This window comes from Aquarana catesbeiana, linkage group LG09, assembly GCF_042186555.1.
Source record: "Aquarana catesbeiana isolate 2022-GZ linkage group LG09, ASM4218655v1, whole genome shotgun sequence".
Classification (NCBI taxonomy): Eukaryota; Metazoa; Chordata; class Amphibia; order Anura; family Ranidae; genus Aquarana; species Aquarana catesbeiana.
In genome coordinates, this window is record NC_133332.1 from 279,638,453 (window position 1) to 279,657,548 (window position 19,096).

Sequence of the window (19,096 nt, forward strand, 5' to 3'; positions counted from 1 at the left end):
CGTTTGCGTCAGTGAAAAGAAAGATGATTTATTGCTGGAGAGCTGCAGTACACCAAAGTTGCAATCTCCACTTACCTATAGCTATAAAGAATACATAAATATCCATTTTTCAACCAGTATGATTTAAATTTTACCATGTTTTAGAGTGTTCAAAATAAACTGAGATGCGGTTTGCAAATCTGCCGTTAACAATTGTCTAAAAAAATATATTTTCTATCCTGTACAAAAATGGTAAATTTGCCAAAATTGTTTCCTGATCATTTTGAATTTTTTTTCTGCATGACAAACTGGTCAAAGATCATTAGTTGAAACTTTGTTGTACTACAAAAAAAAATCATCCTGCCAGCCTTAGAATGAATATATATAGTAAAGACCAGAGATGTTAATGCTCAGGGTGGAGACATATTATTTACTTTCGTATTGATAGTTGAGGCTTCCCACTTGTTAGAAAATTGAGAACCATAATATACAAATTGGTAAAAGAATTAGTAATTTTTTGGTTAAACCTTTGTATTGATATTTATTTTTGGGGGGTGAGTAGGGATTTTATTTGTGCAGGAAAACTTACCTCTAATGATGCCCAGTTATTGGGTATATAAAAGGTGACTGGTCTGATCGCTTCTTCCCATGTTGTCATTTATTTACTTTTCTTTTGTGTAATGAAGAGCCTCAGGGTACAGTCAACGGCCGATGGTTTATATTTTTACACTTTTTCAAACTCACCGACAGCGTTGAATGTTCTCTGAAGCCATCAGGGGCTTGTGTGAATAAACGAGACCCACACCCTATTAGAGAAGAGGAAAGTCTGTCGAGTTCAGCACATTCCAGCAGCTCAATTAGGTCATCGGCGATTTAGTTACAGGGAGCTCAGATGGATTGGAAAGCGTTAACTCGTTCAAAACCAGTTATTTCTGCAATATAAGAACAAGGTGCTGCCTTTCTTGTGTCCATTATTTCATTTTGAAGATTACAAAGGAAAGATGGAACACTTTCATTTGCTGTGTGGTCTGTTGGATCATCTGCAATGTTTGATGAACATCATTGATATTTAGGTGATAAGCCTGCAAAAGAAAAAAATAAATTAAAAAGGGACAAAAGTATAAGTTATGTAGAGGCTAGCTGTAGTTATGGCTCTCGAAATTAATAACTCATGAAATGTGCCTGCTGTACCAATGAAAAGTATCCAGTTCTTTGTATTGCTTTCTTTGTGCAAAATCCCTGGTGTTCCTGCCAGTTCCTCTGCTTTCCTATTAAAAACTCACCGCACTAAGCAGAAGAGCACAGCGTGTGTCAGTTCTCTAGCTATGCTTGGAACTGTATGCTTGCCTGCAAAGATCAGACTTGTCCTGACACTCCCCCTCGCCCCCTCACAGCCGTTCGTTGGGAAGATCAGTGTCCTGTAGCTTCTCCTCCCCCAGGTCTTATTCAGCTGAGAACGTGGACATGTGATCACGTTTAAAATAGGGATAAAAGATATTTATAATGTTTTTTTTATATCTTTACAAAATTGTTTTGCCTTGCTTTTCTATTTTAAACTGGGTTATTTTACAAGGTGGTCATTTACACTTGCTTGCACGTTTACCCATGTTCTGTTTTTTTTTTAAATGCATAAAAAGTACAAAAAAAATTCTGATCTGGCCAAAATCTGGTAAGCTCCTAACTTACTGTTTTCGCTGATTTCTAGTGATACACTGAAATTTCGGCCACCCAAAATTATCAGCTGAAAATATTCAGCCTTGTGCAGAAAGAAAAAAAAAAAAAAAGTGCCACTAATGGCTCCCAAATTGGCACCCGCCATTTTGCCACAATTTTACCTTGCTTATGGTGGGGTTGTCATTGGTAATGTCACTCAAAAATGTGATATGGGTGCTGTTTTTGCAGCATTTTCAGTGCATTTCAAGGGGGAGAAATATGTACCAAAAATGCAGCAAGCAGATTTTTGAAACGCTTCAAAAGGTGCCGATAATGGGCGACAAATTCATATTCATTGATGATATTAATAATATATACAATATAATACAAATATTTATAAAAAGATATATACAGTATATATATTTTTAAAAGTAGATTTCGGTTTCGGTCAAGTGCATCTTGAATCCTCATTTTGGTGCATCACTACTGATAACTATAGGTCCTCATGCACACAGGACGGTTTGCAAACTCTCCCAGAAGCAGCGTTTTGGCAGAGAAAAAGCCTGATGCTTGTAAAAGTGTCTAAAGCTTTTAGGTGCATTTTACAGTTGTCAAGAGCTTGGACATTCATTTCATTGGCCAGAAATTTGCCAGGCGCCTTTAGCAGCATCAAGTGTTTTATTTGCGCTCCTGGATGCACTGGCAGTGGGTTTTTGATCCTGCCTCTAAATGCTCCTGCCACTAAACACTGCTAAAAGCCTGTGTGCATGGACTCCTAGGCTAACATGGAGGGGTGTTTAGAGGCAGGAAGAAAAATAACTCCTGAGGCCCCTAGAAGCATCGGCACAATCGTCCAGTGTGCATGAGGCCTAAGCATCAGTATTAACACAGGGCTTTTGCTGAAGTGACATTTAGTGCCGTATTATTAGTTCTGCCCAATTATGTTCTGATGGACACCTCCCTCTGTCTCCATCTTCATAATATATAGGGGAGGTGTTTTGTAGCCCACAGAGGAGAGATGGACAGAGCTGATAACACTCCTTGGTATTTTAGTGCAGCAGCATGCATAGGAAGTTAGGAGAACACTGGATTTCTGGAAGTGAAGTAACCTTGACCAGCCTTTTAAATGTTGTAAATTGAACAGACAAGATACTATTGCATAACAAAATACATTGTTTCCAGAGCATCGATACACACCCCAATGCAACGCATGCATTGTAAAGAAATAAAGTTCTGTATGCTGGCATCTACATTTAAATCACATGAATTTAGTACTTAAAGTGGTGGTAAACTCTTTTTTTGTAAATTGTACCTACAGGAAAGCCTTATATGCACTCTTTAAGAGATATTCACACTGCATGCATACCCGTGCCATCCTTTCAGATCTCCTTCCCCTGGCTGTGATGTCATAGTGGCTCGGCCAATCAGACGGCCAGAACACACAAACCTGCCAGGAAGACAGGGTAAAGACGGAAGCCCTGTTAGTGGTGACAGCGCGCTGCTGGGGGGCTTCTTTCTAGGGTATTTCATAATGTGCTACTATGCGATGCATACTAGTACATTGTCATTGTCTTCAAGGGTTTTTTTTTTTTTTTTTTTTTTTTTTTAAGGTGCGGTTTACTACCACTTTAACATGAAGCAATACATTTCGACACACCTCACGGTAACACTAGCACTACATTTTAGTGTGAACCCAGCTCTCATGGGATGTCACTTACAAGCAAACCTAAAGAATGCATTGTTCCTGCATTCATTGAGGCTGGATTCATACATTAGGTAGTAAACATTACATTGCTACAAACTGACCTGTATTGATGCACATTGGTCAGATTTAAGCCAATGATCTTAAGTGGCAAAATTCAGGTCAGCTCAGAATGCAGCATATGGCATGTTTTCGCATTGCAACAAATTGGGGGTCAGCAGGTCCTATTGAAAACGTGAATTCTCCTGATTGCCCATGGATTTTGTTGTATTTTGAAAATTTAGCAAAATTAATTTTAAATTAAGTGTGAAGAACCACTGGAAGAGAGACAGAGCCTTTATTAACATGCTCATCCTTTCTCTAAATAATCAAATAAGAAAAACTCCTCTGAACCACAAAGATTAGATGTATACTGTATTACAGAGCACATTCTAGAAATCAGTGAAGTGAGCTTAGCGGCTTTGTGCTGTCTGGCATGTCATTTAACCTATTTCAGACTTTGTGTCTGTCCTGGATGCCAGTGATCCCCACCCCCTATCATGTGTTTGACATACCGCCCTTGTGTGGGCTGGCTCGCTGCCAGTTGTCTAGGACCTGGAGTTAAGACAAGACCATTTCAGTGTCCAATAACAGCTCATAGGTTCAGCCGTAGCTGGGCTACACACTCCGAACTTGTGCCAGGTACTTGTTAACTCGGAATGGCAGAACCTAGAAAGCAGAGGGGGAAATGGTTCCATCACAGAATGCATCTTAATCAAACCGATTGTTCAAAAGCTACCACATAAAAGAGCTAGCTCAGGGGAGCCTTCTCTGTGTTGTCTCTGATGCTGCCTATCTGCTCTCAGCAGGGCTTCCTGCTTCTTAAAGATTGCTCTGTAAGTGATCTTATTTTTGATGAGGCAAAGATCTTGTTAAAGATTCAAGCTGTTTCATTATAATTCAGTCACTAACCTAACCTCTCTCAGTGGGGCTAAACACTTATATGGAGTGCCGAAGTGTAACGATGAGTTGTCGTATCCTCCCTTTGGAGATGGTCTCCAAATACTGTATACGTTCTTCCTCTTTTAAAGTATGCCAGCAAATGATTGTGTAAAAAAATGAATTAGATTATTGTGCTTACCGATCTCATTACATCTAATGGTATCTGAGTACCCATGCGTTCAAAGCTTCAGGGACTACCATAGAGAGGTGTCTACCATAGTCGCAGTTGTACGTATGGTGCATCTGTGCTAATTAAACAAGATGTACAGCACTTGGACAAAAGCTACCTGTGTTTGTATATAGCCAGACAATGTACTGTATTGTTAAGCTTGTGAGTATGAGCCTTGTGGTTCTTTATTCTTCATTGGGTGTACATACACCCTTAGGTCTAACCTGGCAGTTTGGTGCTTGCCAGGAGAACTGATGTATGTAAGAATATTAATGGGCTGGTTTAGGCTCTTATGAGCTGTCCTAAAAATATAGCATACACGCGGCTCTTCAACCCACAGGGATTTCAGTATTCTATTTGAATATTTGCTAATATAATTATGCTGAGAACATGGGCTTGTTATATATAGGGATCTATATATAGAGATATATATATAGATATCTATATAGATATATATGTAGATAGATATCTATATATATCTAGAGAGATAGCTATATATATATATTCAATGTTTTTTCTTTATCTGGACCTAGCATGCATATGTGCTGATATGCTACTTTTATGGAAATCCTTTCTCAATACTGTCCATTGAGGGATACAGGAATTTAGTGATTCCCTATTACTACCCCTAACCATCAGGTTTCAGTTTTTTGCTAGTGTCCTCCAACAAACATGTCATACTAACCTGCTCTGTGCAGTGGTTTTGCACAGAGCGGCACCGATCCGCCTCTTCTCGGTTCCCCTGCCAGCGCTCCTGGCCCCTCTCTCCTACTAAGTGGTCCTAGAGCAAGCAGCTTGCTATGGGGAAACCCAGCAGGCTCGCTCCTGAGCCATTGCTCTGTGTTAACATTCACGCATGGAGCGTGGCTCGACCCCGCCCTCACACTCTCCTCATTGGCTCACTGGTTGTGAGTGACAGCAGCGGGAGCCATTGGCGGAAGAGACCCAGGAGTGCTGCTGCTCTTGTACACATTGCTGGATCGAGTTGGGGCTCAGGTAAGTATTAGGCCTCATGCACACTGGATGTTATAAAAACGCCAGTAGCATTAGCTGTAGAAAGCTGTAGCATGAGTTTTTTTTTTTTTGTTTTTTTAAACTATACCCCCCAAAAGCTTATGGATCAAAAATGCTGATAAACGCAGAATAGCCACGCTTTTAAGCTTTTATCAGAGTTAGATCTTTTTTACATCTGAAAAACTCCTTCTAAAACCCACTAGTGCTGTTTTTTTTTTTTTCCAGCCAGAAAACACCCCTGCTAAAAAAAACTGTTAAAAGCCTATGTGTGCATGGACACAAAGGATAACATGGTGGGGAGTTTACTGGCTGCAGAAAAAAAAACACCTGAAGACAAAAACAGCAGCTGTAAAAACGCCCAGTGTGCATGAGGCCAAAAACCTTCTGTGTACAACAGCTTCCCGAGTCCCCCCTACGGCCTCATGTACACTGCTGCTGGTAAACGGACATTGGGCATTTTTTTCAGCTGCCCCTGAACTCTCCTCTGTTATTTTATCAGTACATGTACACCGGGTCGTTTATAGTAGTTTCCAGGTAGTTGAGTATAGAAGTATTTTTTGGAACACAACAAAATGCATTCAGGGGCGATGTTCAGAGGCATTTGAAACACCAAATGCCTGTAACAGCTTGTAAATGCTGCTAAATGGAATAACTCACCTTTAGCAGTGCTTTGTTTAGACGTTTTTAATTTTAACAAAAAAAAAAAGCGCAAACACGGAATGTAAACGTGGCTAAATGGACGTTTTTGAATGTCGGATGCTAGCTGTCAAGTTAAATCGTTCAGGAGTCCGGACAGCTGCTGTATAGAGATTAGCTCAAGCAGTATTTTGGAGTTCTTGATTGATGAAACTTTAGTGTAGATGAAGAAGAAAAAAAATTAAGAAAAATGAGGGAGAAAGCTGCAATCCTCTGAGACTCCAGCAAAAACTGAAGCTGACTGTTCGTACATGGTGTTGTAGTGTGAGGGCCTTCAACCTTTTTTCTGTTTGCCAGTGTCCTCCTGTAGGCAGTTGCATATAATAGGGCTAATAAGAATTACTATATTGTGTCCCCCAACATACTCCAAGAAAAAGATTTTACGGTTAGTACAAAAAATGCTATTTTACCTGAATGTGCCAATAATTTCCCTTGGGATTAATAAAGTGTTCTGAATCTGTGCCTGCATTGATGATGTCTTATATTTGTTGGAGTATGTGTATGTACCCGTTTTCGTGGTGCCTTTTTTTTGCACTAAGGCCCGTTTACAGCAAGTTAAACGATGCTTACTAAGTAGGATAAATAAGGGGCAGCATTTGTAGGTTGTTGAAGTTGGCATTGGAAGAGAAGATAACAGAAAATGTTCATCTGCTAAATTACACAGGCTCCAAACACTTCTTTTCACTATCTAGAGGAGCCTTTCCCAACCCTCTACCCAAGAGGAACCCCAAAAAAAGTTTTTAGGCCTTGGGGAAACCTTAGTAAGGCCAATTTATTCAGGCAATGGCAAAATTGCTCCTTACATTGATGGTCCATAGGAAGGATGCAACCCTTAGCCTCGGTTCACACCAGAGGCGGCACGACTTGCAGGTCGCCTCACCGAGGCGACCTGCACACAACTGCCTGGGCGACTTGCAAAACGACTTCTGTATAGAAGTCTATGCAAGTCGCCCCAAGTCGCCCCCAAAGTCGTACAGGAACCTTTTTCTAAGTCGGAGCGACTTGTGTCGCTCCGATTAGAACGGTTCCATTGTACTGAACGGGACGCTACTTGTCAGGCGACCTAGGTCTCCTGACAAGTCGTCCTAGTGTGAACCGAGCCTTAGAGTGGTGGTCAGATTTTCACTTGTATGAGATAATTGGTGGCATGCTGCTGGCTTTGCCAAGTGGCTTAGGACTTAAAGCAATGCAGGCACCATCAAATAGGAGGCCAATCAGCCACAGCTAAAGTAACCTTTAGCAACTTTTGGAGGAACCCTGGTTGAGAATGCCTGATCGAGAGTGCTCTTCCAGTACTGAGTGGGTTATGTTAACCTGAATATGAAAGTAAAGTAAGTAAACACAAACTCCAGAGTTGGTAGAGAAAGCACTCCTGCATCCATATCCTAATGCATTTATTCATGAGTAGTAGTATATTTATGTTCATGCTGGATAAAGTTGCAAGAAGTATTTTTTTATGACACTTAAGTCTAATATCTCATGTATATGCCAGTTTGGGCATGGTTAGTTTCTGTAGAAAATATATGCAATAACCTGAAGCTGAACAATACAAAGCATCCACAGTAACACAAAACAAGTGTAAAAGCGCTATTATGCCCTGTGCAAACGATAGGATTTTCCGACAACAAAATCCTGGATTTATTTCCAACGGATGTTGGCTCAAACTTGTCTTGCATACTTACGGTCACACAAATGTTATCGGGAATTCCGAACGTCAAGAACGCGGTGACGTACAACACGTATGACGAGCCGAGAAAAATGAAGTTCAATAGCCAGTGCGGCTCTTCTACTTGATTCCGAGCATGTGTGTAATTTTGTGCATCAGAATTGTGTACACACGATCGGAATTTCCGACAATGGATTTTGTTGTCGGAAAATTTGAGGTCCAGATCTCAAATTTTGTTTGTTGGAAATTCCGACGGAAAATGCCCGATGGAACCTACACATGGTCAGAATTTCTGACAACTAGCTCCCATCGAGCATTTGTTGTCGGAAAATCCTGTCGTGTGTACAGGGCATTAGTCTTGTGATGGATGTTAGAAAGATTGGTGGACTATGCAAGGATAAAAGACACGTGACCATTTACTAAAATTAGAAGAGAAGCGGTTTAACCCTAAACTGTGTAGAGGGTTCTTTACAGTAAGAGCAGTAAGGATGTGGAATTCTCTTCCACAGGCAGTGATTTCAGCGGGGAGCATCGATAATTTCAAAAAACTGTTAAATCGGCACCTGAACATACAGGGATATACAATGTAATACTGACAAAAAAGGACACGCAGATGTTGGACTTTTCTTTTTTCAACCTTACCAACTATGTAACTATGTATGCAATAATCAAACTACTCAGTGATGGCTATACACATGTCTAAAAGTGCTCATAGATCAGCAGCTATACCAGTAAAACTGTTCATATTATACAACAGTTATCAAATGTCTTTGGGAATATAGTGGAACTATAGTTGGGCTAATTAGAATCTTTATGGCTATGTGAGGTGCCCTGTCGTATTACAGGGCAGAAGGTGAGGTGAAATCACTCTTAACAGGAAAGCTGCAAGTTTTTTTTTTTTTTTTTTTTGCTTGGGTTTGTCTTTAGACAATGAAAGGATGCAAATTGGACAGGTAGTAACAGAAAATCTGCTTAACACAGTGATACAGAAAGCATCAAATATCAGAGGTCCTAACCCATCTCCACCGTATCTTAAAAAAAAATCTTTGCTGGACTTCCACTTAAAAATACTGCTCTGGAAAAGAAATTGAGATCTCACAAATACGTAAAAATGTCTATTTCATTTGACTCGGGTAGCTCAAGAAAGATTTCAGCTACAACTGCCACAGGAACTGTTTGGGATACAAAGAAAAACCCACAGGTAACCTCAGGAGAAATGTAGGCTGCTCTGGAAAAAGATGGTGTAGTTTTTAAGGAGCACAATATGATGATACTTGAACAAAAAAGACCCTCATGGTCAAGTTGCCAGAAAGAAGCCTTTACTGTACAAGTTCCACAAAATAGCCTGGTTACAATATGCCCAACAACACCTTGACGTGAATCTGGCTTTTTTGTGGCATTGTCGCAGTAAAGGCTTCCTCCTGGCAGCTCAGCCTTGCAGCTCTTTTTTTTGTTCAAGTATCGTTGAATTGTGTTCCTTAAAAACAACCACGCCATCTTTTTGGAGAGCAGCCTGGATTTCTCCTGCGGTTGCCTGTGGGTTTTTCTTTGTATCCTGAGCAATTCTTCTGCCAGTTGTGGTTGCAATCTTTCTTGGTCTACCTGACCTTGGCTTGGTATCAAAAGAGCCCCTAATTTCCCACTTCTTAATAAGCTATTAAACAGCTTTGACTGGCACATTCAAGGCTTTAGATATCTTTTTATATCCAGTTCCATCTTTGTAAAGTTTTATTGCCTTGTTACGCCTGTTTTTTGACGGTTCTTTTCTACCTCCTCATGGCTCAGTGTCTAGCCTGCTTAGTGCATCCATGTGAGAGCTAACAAACTCATTGGCTATTTATACACAGACACTAATTGTGATGTAAAAAGCCACAAATGTGGAAAATTAACCTTTAATTACCATTTTAACCTGTGTGTGCCACCTTATGTGTGTCTGTCTGTACCAAGGTCAAACATTCCAGGGTATGTAAACTTTTTATCAGGGCCGTTTGGGTGATTTCTGTTGTTATGACATGGGAATGAAGATGGCCAAAAAGTTAGAGGGGTTTTTAAACTAGGCGATGGTGGGGTGGGGGTGGGGGGGGTGTGTCCAGAGGTAGAGATGGTCAGCGTGGAACATATTTCAGAGGGTAGTATTGGGGGCATTAGTGGTAGGTTGACCAAAGCACATAAACCCATGGTTAGTAAGTCCTAGTTGCAATCTTGGAACACCCAATAAGAGGATAATATGCGACTGGTCTAAACTACGTGGCATGTTCACCAATGCCAGGAGCCTGGCGGAGACAAGATGGGTGAACTAGAGATACTGTTGTACGAGGAGGATTTGGATTTTGTGGGATTTTCAGAGACCTGGTTCAACAGCTCTCATGATTGGCTGGCAACCATTCAAGGGTATACCCTTTATCGCAAAGATAGAGAGGGTAAAAAAGGGGGAGGGGTATGCCTAATATAACAAGAATAATGTACAAGTGAATGTGAGAGATGACATCACTAAGGGAGCTAGGGAGGAGGTGGAATCCTTATGGGTAGAGCTCCTAAGGGATGAAGCTAAGGGGAAAATAATACTGGGAGTATGCTATAGGCCTGAGGGAGGAAGGGTAGACAGATCTCCTATCACAATTTGGATTAGCAGCAAGGATGGGAAGTGTTATGATAATGGGGGGATTTTAATTATCTAGACATAGACTGGGCGGAGGGAACCATGCATTCATCTAAGGCTTGCCTGTTCCTAAATGTCTTGCAGGACAATTTTATGGGTCAGATGGTAGACGCACCAGCTAGAAATAAAGCGTTACTGGATCTACTGATTACCAACAATACAGACCTGATCACGGATGTGGAAATACGGGGCAATTTAGGTAAAAGCGATCAAAGGTCAATTGGCTTCCGTATAAGTCACACAAATAGGAAACATAGGGGGAATACAAAGACACTGAATTTCAAAAGAGCCAACTTCCCTAAACTACGAACCTTGCTAGAATAGCTAAATTGGGATAAAATCTTAGGAACAAAGAACACGGAGGAGAGATGGGTTTGCTTTAAGAGCTTATTAAATAACGGCATTAGCCAATGCATCCCATTGGGTAATAAATTTAAAAGAGTGAACAAAAGTCCTGGATGGCTTAAATCCAATGTAAACATGCATATAAAAACAAAGAATAAGGCCTTCAAAAAATATGAGGTTGAGGGATCATCATCAGCATTCAGACTTTATAAAGAATGCAACAATAAATGTAAGGGTGCAATAAGGATGGCTAAGATAGAACATGAAAGTCACATAGCGAAGGAGAGCAAAAAATCCCATGAAATTCTTTAAGTATGTAAACAGTAAAAAAGGAGGACAGACCATATTGGCACCATAAAGAATGAGGAAGGACATCTGGTTACAAAGGATGGGACGATGGCGAAGGTATTGAATTTATTCTTCTCCTCGGTCTTCACAAGGGAATCGAGGGGCTTCAGTAACCAAAACTGCAGTGTTTATCCTCATGACACATCACAGGAAGCACCTCCATGGTCCAGATGGCTTGCACCCGAGAGTGCTTGGGGAACTCAGTCAAGTAATTGCCAGACCATTGTTCCTAATTTTTACAGCCAGTCTACTGACTGGAATGGTACCAGCTGATTGGAGAAAAGCCAATGTAGCACCCATATTTAAAAAGGGCCCAAAATACATCCCTGGGAATTACAGACCAGTTAGCCTAACAACATATGTAAACTCTTGGAGGGGATGATAAGGGACTATATACAAGATTTAGTAATGAGAACGGTATCATTAGCAGTAATCAGCATGGATTCATGAAGCATCGATCTTGCCAAACAAATCTATTAACCTTCTATGAGGAGGTGAGTTGCCATCTAGATAAAGGAAGGCCCGTGGACGTGGTGTATCTGGATTTTGCAAAAGCATTTGACAAAGTTCGCCATAAACGTTTACTGTACAAAATAAGGTCCGTTGGCATGGACCATAGGGTGAGTACATGGATTGAAAACTGGCTACAAGGGCGAGTTCAGAGGGTGGTGATAGATGGTGATAAATGGGGAGTACTCGGAATGGTCAGGGGTGGGAAGTGGGGTCCCCCAGGGTTCTGTGCTGGGACCAATCCTGTTTAATTTGTGCATAAATGACCTGGAGGATGGGGTAAACAGTTCAATTTCTGTATTTGCGGACGATACTAAGCTAAGCAGGGCAATAACTTCTCCGCAGGATGTGGAAACCTTGTAAAAAGATCTGAACTAATTAATGGGGTGGGCAGCTACATGGCAAATGAGATTCAATGTAGAAAAATGTAAAATAATGCATTTGGGTGGCAAAAATATGAATACAATCTATACACTGGGGGGAGAACCTCTGGGGGAATCTAGGATGGAAAAGGACCTGGGGGTCCTAGTAGAAGATAGGCTCAGCAATGGCATGCAATGCCAAGCTGCTGCTAACAAAGCAAACAGAATATTGGCATGCATTAAAAAGGGGATTAATTCCAGAGATAAAACAATAATTCTCCTGCTCTACAAGACTCTGGTCCGGCCGCACCTAGAGCATGCTGTCCAGTTCTGGGCACCAGTCCTCAGGAAGGATGTACTGGAAATGGAGCGAGTACAAAGAATGGCAACAAATCTAATAAAGGGTCTGGAGGATATTAGTTATAAGGAAAGGTTGTGAGCACTGAACTTATTCTCTCTGGAGAAGAGACGCTTGAGAGGGGATATGATTTCAATATACAAATACCGTACTGGTGACCCCACAATAGGAATAAAACTTTTTTGCGGAAGGGAGCTTAACAAGACTGGTGGCCACTCATTAAAATTAGAAGAAAAGAGGTTTAACCTTAAACTACGCAGAGGGTTCTTTTCTGTAAGGATTCTCTACTGAACTCCCTTCCACAAGCGGTGGTCTCAGCGGGGAGCATCGATAGTTTCAAGAAACTATTAGATAAACACCTGAATGACCGCAACATACAGAGATATACAATGTAATACTGACATATAATCACACACACAGGTTGGACTCGTGTCTTTTTTTTTTTTACCTCACCTGCTATGTAAGTATTATTTATTATTATTATACAGGATTTATATAGCGCCAACAGTTTGCGCAGCACTTTATAACATGAGGGCAGACAGTACACTTATAATACAAATCAATACAGGAGGGATCAGAGGGCCCTGCTCGTTAGAGCTTACAATCTATGACTTAAAAAGGATCCAAAAAACTATGTGATAATAAATGGCTTCATGTGATTGCTATCCTTAAATAAAAGATGTTTTCTTTTGACATGATCAGTCATATTTTCAATATTGATGCCAAAATTTCACAATTTCTGCCAGGGTATGCAAACTTTTGAGCACGACTGTGTGTGTGTGTGTATATGTGTGTATGTAAGTAAGTGTGTGTGTATATGTATCCTGTCCCCACTTCTGGGAGTCTCGGGCGCAGCCGTTAACATCACCGCTTGGCTCCCTCTTCCGCCTTCCCCCGCCGCTGGGCCAGTAGGACAGCGCAGCGGGTGCATGCGCAGTAGGGACCTGGCATGAAGCTGTAATGCTTCACTACCGGTGTTCTCTTAATGGATATGGCGGCGGTAGCAGCACCCGACAGCTGATGGAAACATCAGCTGCGGTGCCGACATCACTGGACTCCAGGACAGGTAAGTGTTCTATTATTAAAAGTCAGCAGCTGCAGTATGTGTAGCTGCTGGTTTTCAGCGGTAGGCGGACCTCCACTTTGAATGAATGAATAACTTGTATAGCACTACATGTGCGAACTAAATCGCCTCAAGGCGAGAGTGTATAATGATGTTAAAGTGAAAACTGAACCCAATAACTGAAATATCTTATTTTATTTAACATGTTAATGTAATTTCAGATGCTGCTTTATTTTTTTTTTTTAAATATGCAGCATTTATTAAAAGAATACTCTATGACCCTGCCATGAAGGTCCTTGTTCAGGCATTGCCTGTTATGACATGAAATGGTTTCCCAATTTTGCTCTTGTGTTGTCACCATGTCACATACACCCCTGGGGAAGACTACAAGTGGCAGTGCCACCCCACATTACACAGGCATAGTCCACCACTGATCCTTTAAGGAAGCACACACAATGATATGTAGCCCACACTGGAGTGTGTGCATGTGAACAGCAAGCTGCTGAAAGAGGCTAGAAGAGATCACTAACACTGGGGTACAAAAAACAATGACAATCATTAATGATACACAGTGCTAGGCAAACCAAATGTCATCCAGTTGGGGATCAATTTACTTTATTGTTAATGCTACAATTAACAAAACTGGTGTTTTTTATATCCATTTCTAGAGTATGTTTTATAGGAAAAGTTTCTACCCTTTATTTATAGGTAATCTGTCCCTGCCACCCTCTGCTGTAGCAAACAAGAAATATTACCTGCCAGCTGATAAAAAAAACTTTCAATCCGTAGCTCCTCTCTTAATTGCGTTACGGAGTTGTAAATGATCAGTGCCCGTCCAGGAGTCTGCTCCACCTACAGACTTCTCTTCAGAATGAAATCTGACTGCTAATAATGTACCGCACATGCCTATTTCATTCCAGCCAACAGGGAAGTAAAATAGAGACGGAGAACTCCTAAACGATTGTATGTGATGGCACAAAGCCAGTGTCATTTAAGGTGACGGGGGATTCTTAAGGCAACGCTTGAGTTGAACAGGCCTTATATATGTGCAAGCACTGACCTCATTTTCTGGTTGCTGAACAAATTCAGCGGCAGCGTAGGGGTAGTAAAGCCGACATCTCTTGCTTGGCTTGGCTTTAATTCTGCTGTTGGAGACAGAGAAGAAAAAAAAAATTAAAAGTAATAGGCTGCAGGGTATTGCGTTCTTTTGTTAGCTATAAAAATAGTTGCTGCTTCTATAGAGGTCTGTGCTTAGACTTTTCTGCTACTTTTACTTTTTCATAATCTAATGTTTTATAGAGATGAGGTAAGGGCTCAGATGTGGTTGTGTATACATGCAGTGGTCATGATTCCTTTGCAAATGATTGTCCCTCCTGCCGAACCCGATCCCTATTAAGTGAACGCCAACTGCAACCGCCCCACAACCACGTGCAATGCCTCTGTGTTAAACGTATTTGAAAAGCAGTCTGACTGCAGATCGCTTTTCGGAGGTGTGGCAGTGATAACCAAATGTGTAAACATTAACCTAACTTAATTATTTGTTTTGCGATTTGATAACAATTCCTCATCTATGACTTCAGCTGGATCTCTTTTTTTTCCAATTTCAGGTGATCATAACTAATTGGCTTTTAATTTTAGGGACACTTTTTTTTTTTTTGGTTACTGGTTCTGGAATACAGTAGGGGGGGGGGTTTAATAAAGCAGAAGTAAACTGCCAGATTATTAGTTTTTTTTTTTAATGAGGTTTGTTATTCTAGCAATCTAGGTGATGCCATTTATGACTTTTTATTATAAATTTGACTGTTGGAAGAGCTTTTGTCGATCAACTGGAGTCCCGCTATCAGAATACTAAAGGACAGCGGGGAGTAATCTTACATCCACCTTGCATGTGTGGATGGGGGGATCAATTTGTTTTTTGTTCTGGCTAATCGAAGAATGATGTGGCATCTATGGTCGGCCTTAGTTGCTTAGAATCTGTAAAACTATGAGTTAAGCATGATATCCAAGGAACTAGCAGCCTATAAAAGTCAGCTCCTTTGCAGTCAAGTACCGTGACACTCTAAGGCCCCTTTTACATGAGTGTTCTGATCGGGCCCGTTTTTTCAGGTGGATCTGATCAGAAACTCCATTCTCCTCTATGGAGTAGTGGGTATAAATGGACACGTGTCCATTTATGCTTTCCTACATCCAATTCGATCTGTTAAAAACTTCCATCCAGTGGATCCGATGGAAGTCGTGTGTAAATGGACGGGCAGTCAGTTATCATCCAACCGTCCATAGAGGAGAGCGTATTGTCCCCGCTCAGCGGGATCCGCAGACAGGTCCCCTACGGACCAAGCAGCTCGCAGGCAGAGTCCGCCTGGAGGGAAGGACTCTAAAACTGGCCATACACCTATAGATTATCTGCAGATTTTCTATGGTTAGATGGAAAAAGTGCAACAGATTTCTCCATGTACGCTAAACTGTGTGGATGGAGGAATCTCCCACTTTTTCCATCTGACCACAGAAAATCTGCAGATAATCTATAGGTGTATGGCCAGTCTAAGACTAGGTTTGCACTTGCAGTTGGGAGGTAAAAAAACAATAAGGCCTCTTGCATGCAGCTGCAAAAGGTTCATATGCCATACGTTTGTTTTTCTATGCCCAGAAGTGATTGATCCCTATCTGTCACTCCTGGGCAGAGAATTATGCCCAAATTTATGCTTGTGGCCATGTTCAAGAGGCCTAAATCACAGGTATCCTTTGCCCCAACTACACTGGTTCATATTTTCTGTAGTGCATGCAATCCTAATAACTAAATCCCATATAAAATTTATAAGTTAATGTAATTTTCAATATTTTTATATCTGTTGCTTTCAGTAAAAGAATGCCTAGTGATCTTGCCACAAAGGTCCTTGTTCAGACCCTTTCTTGCTTAGTGTGACAACTTTCTGTCACATAGGTTTATTTTGTCAACCTGTCACACAGGTTTTCAGTAAAGACTATGGGCGCCTCTACCTTTTCTCTTTTCAGTAAAGACTACAGGTGACCATAGCAACAGGCATTATGCAAGCATGGTCTTCTTGAATCTTACATTTGGGAAACCTGCCCTGACAAATGCCAGTACAACTATTTCTATAGTGCATGTAGATATGTAAAGAGGCTGCAAGAGGTCAACAGCAATGGGATGTAACAGAGGATGAAAATAGGTGGTAAGTTTTTATGAGGGAAAAAAAAAAAAACCTTGGCAAGTTTTTGTTGCACACTACTCTACCTGGACAAACATTTGACTGATCACTCTGTGCAACATATCAACTTTTTTATGGTGTTTAAATATAGGGCATCATGCACACTAAAAAGCTAAAAACTGCTTTAGAAATGCTAGACAAAAACCGCAAATGTTTTAGAAGTTTTTGACGCGGTTAGCCTAGTGTGTAAGCTACGTTTAGTAGCTGTAGCGTTAGGGTCGGGGCCACCAGTGACCTTAACAACCAGTGACTAGCTGGTTGCAAAGGAGCAGGCCAGAAAGCCAGCCGCCACATCCTTAACAGATGAGTCATCAGCTGTCGGCGGGGTTCCCCGCTGACAGCTGAATGTAAAAAAAAACTAACATTGCTGGCAATAAATTGTGAAAAAAACGGCATGGGGTCCCCTCCCAAATCCATACCAGACCCTTAGGTCTGCTAAGAATTTTGGGAGGGACCCCTGCACCAAAGTTTTTTAAAAAAAAGGCGTGGGGGTCCCCCTCCCAAAACCCATTCCAGACCAAGAAAAAGGTGTAAATCCATTGTCATGCCCGCTGCCACTGCCGATCCAAAAAAAGAAGAAAAAAAAAACCCCTCTGCTCCCGCTGTCTGACAGCTCTTAAATAACTAAGGGGAGGGGCCAGCCAGTGACGTCAAAAGGGGTCACCCAGCATGCCTCTAATCGATGACTTAAGGTATTTAGGAACTTATTTGATGGGGGCCTTTGTCGGGAGTGGAGGCTCCTTTTCTTTTTTCGGGTCGGCAGTGGTGGCGCGCGTAATGATTGATGATGGATCTACACTGGGGAACTTTTTGTTTATTATTGTTTTTTTAAATAAAGGACTTGTGAAAAACTGCCTGCTGTCATTTTTTACACTTTCTTCTGGGTAAAGGAGTAAGGCCATGTACCCCTACCCATTCATATGGGGGGCTAGGATCTGAGGGCCCACAGACCCCCACAACCAGAGGCTAGGGTTGTGGGGAAGAGGCCCTTGTCCCCATTAACATGGGAACAAGGTGCTATGGGGGGGGGGGGCTGCCCCAAAACACCCCCCATGTTAAAGGCATGTGGCTTGGTATGTTTGAGGTGGGGGGGGGCGCTCACGCGGGCCTTTTTTTTTTTTTTTTTTTTTTTCCTTCTGTTTTGGCGTGGGGGTTCCCCTTAGAATCCATACCAGACCTTTTGGGCTATTCGCTGGTTGTTATCCGCTTCCAAAAAACCTCTGTTAAACATGTAGGGGAGTTTAGAGGCCGTTAAAAAAAAAAAAAAAAAAAAAAAAAGGTCTGACATCCAAAACACCAGCTGTAAAAGCGCCCAGTGTGCATGAGGCCTAATAATTTACATGGTAACCAAATACAAATATTGGTTCAAATGCCTTCAGATAAAGTAGAACTAAAGGCAAAAAGAAAAAAATACCGATACATGATTTTGCTGTGATTTTACTGTGATTTGATCTTGCTTATGGTGTTTTTTTCATAGAACTCAAAAAAAATGCTCACATGACTCAAAAAATGCATCAAAAGCAACGCGTGTGCATTTTTGATGCGTTCTTGCATTTCTACTTGTTGGCGTGGTTTTACCCAGGCGCCATATTTTTTTTTTTAAACTGTCAGTTTTGGTTTCAGTTTCGGCCAAGTGCATCCTGAATTTTCGGTACCAAAATTTTTATTTTTTGGTGCATCACTAGTTACAACCCCTGACAGGTTTTTTTTGCTATCTGTGTCCCATTGGGAGGGAATGCCTCCGAAGTGAGGGAATCCCTGGCTGCCACCAGAATTAGTGTCCCCATTAGAATACTTCTCCGCTATTACTTTTCTTGGGACAACCCATATTTTTGGATTTTCTTTCAAATCACGGTGATGAAAGTAATCATGGCAAATGGGTTGAATCTCTCTAATAGGGGGTACAGACAACACTTAAAACCTGACAGATGTTCTAATCCCTCTCCACTCTATCCAAAAAAAAACTGTTGCCCATATACAGTACTGTAAGTGTACTACTTTACTAGTACGTTAATTGCATAGTAAATTGTAGTTGACGAGTTTAAAGTGGAGTTCCAGCCTGTAAAAAAGAATAATTAAAAGTTAGCAGCTACAAATACTGTGGCTGCTAACTTTTAGACACTTACCTGTCCAGGGATCCCGCGCTGTCGGCATCCCATCGGCTGCAGGTGCAGGCATTGCAAGCAAGAGAAACCGGCAGTGAACCTTCAAGCTTTACAGCTGGTTTCTTACTGCACATGTGCGAGTCATGCTGCACTTTCGGAATGGTCCCATGGTCTCTTGGGACACACACAGGTCCCAGAAAGCAGCCAGGGGGAAGGAGGAGGAGGCCGCACAGGACGTAGATCGCCATGCAGCGATCTT

General features: G+C 41.4%; 1 long non-coding RNA gene across 2 annotated transcripts in view; it reads right to left on the bottom strand.

The window, feature by feature from the left end:
- Positions 1-389: 389 nt before the first annotated feature.
- LOC141108607 (uncharacterized) overlaps positions 390-19,096 on the bottom strand; it is a 63,453-nt gene continuing 44,746 nt past the window's right edge. For both annotated transcript variants that reach the window (XR_012236094.1, XR_012236093.1), the window contains exons 2-3: positions 14,566-14,650; positions 390-1,061 (exon numbers count right to left, since the gene is read on the bottom strand). This is a non-coding gene — a long non-coding RNA (uncharacterized lncRNA). The remainder of the gene's footprint in view (positions 1,062-14,565; positions 14,651-19,096) is intronic.